This window comes from Adiantum capillus-veneris, chromosome 27 (assembly GCF_014529385.1).
Source record: "Adiantum capillus-veneris isolate H3 chromosome 27, ASM1452938v2, whole genome shotgun sequence".
NCBI classification, from domain to species: domain Eukaryota; kingdom Viridiplantae; phylum Streptophyta; class Polypodiopsida; order Polypodiales; family Pteridaceae; genus Adiantum; species Adiantum capillus-veneris.
In genome coordinates, this window is record NC_140957.1 from 101,957,258 (window position 1) to 101,961,298 (window position 4,041).

Genomic DNA, 4,041 nt, shown 5'->3' on the forward strand with positions numbered 1-4,041 from the left:
TGGTAGGGTCACGACCCCCTGGTTGCAAGTGGCGTGACGTGCCTACGATCAGAGAAGCTACTCACCTCTACTTTGCAAACTCATCCGCCCCCATAACCTTCCCTTCCTCCTGCTATATGTTGGGTCACGACTCCTAGGCCGCAAGTGGCGTTACAACCGGCCGACGTGGCCTACGGTCAGAGATTGCTAGCCTCTACTCATGTGAAATATCATCCACCCCCATAACCCTTCTTTTCCTCCTGCAGAGTCGACTTGCAAGCTCCTCCACCTGCCAAGCTTCTGTAGCTCCTTGCACCTATAAGCTCCTCTAACTGCAGACCCCTCCCCACTTCCAGCTATGCTTGGCACTGTATTGATTGACATGTATGCCAAATGGAGTGCACTTCATAAAGCATGAAAAGTGCTTGAGGAGCTTCATGACGTGAGGGACATCGTCTCTTGGAATGCACTAATTGCGAGATGTGTCCAATTTGGGTAGGGCCAAGAAGCTTTGAGTTGTTCTTAGTGAATGCAAAGTGAGGGTGTCTCTCTAGACGCAATCACATATGCTTGCATCTTGGAGGCATGTGGCACTATGCGAGGTGCTCCCGCTAGTGGTGGTGAGGAGTGGACTTCAGGACCAACTCTCTTGGGCATTCATATTGAACGCTGGCTATTGTTGGCCTCACGTACACTTGTACCTTCAACACATGTGGCATTACACAAGAAATCAATTGACATGGGTTGTGATAAGAAAACATGCTCGGCACTGCCTTCGTCGACATGTATGCCAAATGTGGTGCACTTCATCTATACTACAGATAAAATGGGAGCTGGTTCCGGCTGCCAGTTCGCGCTACCTCCTTCATCCGGTGGTGTCACTGCAGCCGCGATCAGCGAGGACTGCACGCAAAGGTGGAGAGAGAGAGAGAGAGAGTGAGAGAGAGAGAGAGACGGCCTTCACGCTACGTACGGGCCCCGGAGGCTATCATCCACTTATGCACGGTCCCCCATTCATGCGGCTGTGTTCCCTACGCTTCGGCTACATGGTGAAAGAGAGAGAGAGAGAGAGAGAGAGAGAGAGAGAGAGAGAGAGAGAGAGAGAGAGAGAGAGAGAGAAGCGCCCTTGGCAGCAGGTGAGAGAGAGAGAGAGAGAGAACGGCCTGGCCGCCTATGTTCCGAGAGAGAGAGAGAGAGAGAGAGATAGATTTTATTATCGTCCTCGGAGGTCAAATATGACCTATGGGACCAAAGTTACATGTGATGTAGTATGTGTATGACTGATGAGTGACTCTCGATGCTCCAAAATTGTAGTGATGAGAGTCACAATGGAGAGCCCACACTTTGGCTGGGAGAGGAAAGTGTGTAGGTCTAAGTTATGGCTAAAAATGTGAGAGAAGCAAGTTCGGATGTGAACAAAAGCTGAGCACTCTAGTAGTGTGTGGTACTCAGACTCTCGAACTTGCAGTGAGCATAATGTGCACAATCGATTTGACTCTTCTCCATTGCCCCAACGCCCTATCTCGCATCGAAGGAAATGGGAGCTAAGCCGAATTGCTGCGATACTGCGTATCGCGGACAAGGGAATAGGCTCAAGCATGTAAGTGTGAGTACGGTTTCCTCTCTCAACGAAGAACATGGTTTTGTAGTTGGGGGCAATATATGTGGTGTAATGTATGAAGCCTGACCCATCGGATTTCTCCCAAGCCGTAATACATTGGCGTTGTAGAAAAGCTTCATTCACTTCAGAGTCAATTGAAGCATCATGTAGCAACTGTAATGCATCACATCTCCCAAACCACTTCTTTATGTCTTGCATCCATCCCGTGCTCAAGATCTTGCTTTTATGCGTCTTTTGAACTTTTTTGCTTGCTTCCCATGAAATTGTAGGAAGTCTATGTGAGGGGTTTAGACGCATCTTTATCATGTACTCCACAACCCTTTCCATGCCCATAACCTCAATTGGAAGAGATCCCGACTCAAGAAGTAGGAGCATATATGGTGTTTGTGTCTTAACTTGGAGAAAGTTTGTAAGAAAACGCTTTTGGACATTCTCAAACTCTTTCCAAGTAGACTTTGAGATGCTCCCGCCCCACACTTCAACTCCATAAAGAAGAACAGGTGTCACCAATGCATCAAAAAGATACTTCTTGAGAACCCAACACTTGATGTTTCCCGCATTACACATGTTCTCAAATGCATAATATGCTCTCTTTCCCGCTTCCAAACGACGCATAGCACATTCATGCCACTTGTGATTGGATGGAACCTCAAGGCCAAGGTACTTAAAGCTCTCAACAACTTCAAGTGTCTCGTTGTTGTACACAATGCATGGCTTCTCCTTATGGTTGGTTTTCACAAGCATAACCTTTGTTTTGGATTCATTTACAATCAGCCCACTATGCAAGCAAAAGTTCTCAAGGACAACCATAAGCTTTTGTGCATCTTCTAAAGTGTGTGCTAGAAGCACTACATCATCCGCATACAACAAAAGCATGATTACCGCATTGCAAATAGTGACCTCTTCAATGCCTTCTTCTTGCATAAAGTCAAGTACCATTTGTTCCAATTGATCGATGCATAGACCAAAGAGAGTTGGTGACAATGGACATCCTTGTTTAACACCAATAGTGCTTACAAAAATTTCTGAAATTTCTCTTCCCATGCGCAATTGACAAATCACCTTCTCTTCCATCATTCTCCACAAATTGTTACGTGGAATCATATCAAAGGCTTTCTTAAAGTCTACAAAACAACAATACAATCGCTTGCCTTTCAACCGACTTTCCTCCATGAGAACACGAAGAGTGACAAGATGATCAATGGTGCTATGGCATCGACGAAAACCCGCTTGTCCCTTTGCACGCTTGTCATTCTCTTCAGCCCAATCACTCAATTTCATCTCCATTATGCACCCAAACAACTTTGCCATAAGAGACCCAATCATTATAGTCCGGTAGTTGCTTACATTCTTTACATCTCCTCCTTTATGCAAAGGCTTACCCAATTAGTACTCCAATCATAAGGCATACCATGTTGAAGTGCAAGGTTGAACATATCACACATCCACTCATGGGTAGAATCTCCCGTCCATTTGATCATCTCCGGCTTGATACCTTGAAGATCTCCCGCTTTGCGAGTGGCCAACTTTTCAAGCCCACCGCATACATCCTCAATAGTAAAAAAAGATGGCATACATGGGAGTGAACCATAAAATGGCATTTTTTCAGTATTTTCTTGCTCATATAATTGCCTACAATGTGTGTACATATCCACTAGACTCAAGTTACCAAAATTCTCAACCCGCTTGCCTCTCAAGTTTCTCCAAAATCTTCCACATGCATGTGCCTTTTCTTGGACTTGAAATTCTTGTTGCTTTACTTCCCATCTTCTTCTCTTCTTTTGAATCAATGCCTTGTATGTATGCAAATGACTTTGATAGTTGTCTTTGTCCATAGTTGCATCAAGCTTTATCAAGGACTTTCGAGCATCTTGACATTCTTTATCAAACCACCTTTTGCGTGATCTATCTTTGTTGATACCATGGAGATGCTTTATGGAAAAGCATTCTTCCGCACAAGAACAAATAGCTTTCTTGAAAGCTTCCCATTTAGTTTCCAATGGTGCATCACATTGAAGCTTTGTGATCCATAATTTTTGCTCAACCATTTCAATGTACATTAGTGCCCGTTTGAAATCCATACATAGTGATAACTTCTCTTTCCTTTGGCTGAGATTATCATGCTTAGTTGCTTCTCCACATGAAAGGTCAATACATAAGGTGCGATGGTCGGATTCCGGGGTCCATTGACCAAACATAAAACTCTTTATGCGATACATGATGGCTTCAGAGAGTAGCATATAGTCAATCACACTATCCCCATTATGTCTTCTACATGTAAATCCATTGGTTCCACTCCACAAAGATACACCATTGGCAATGAGCATACCCGTGCTATTACACATGTGTAAAAGTAACTTTCCATAGTGATCCGGCTCTTTCTCATCCATTGAAGTACGATCATACAAGTGAACTTCCTCCAACTCCCTTGAAATGTATGG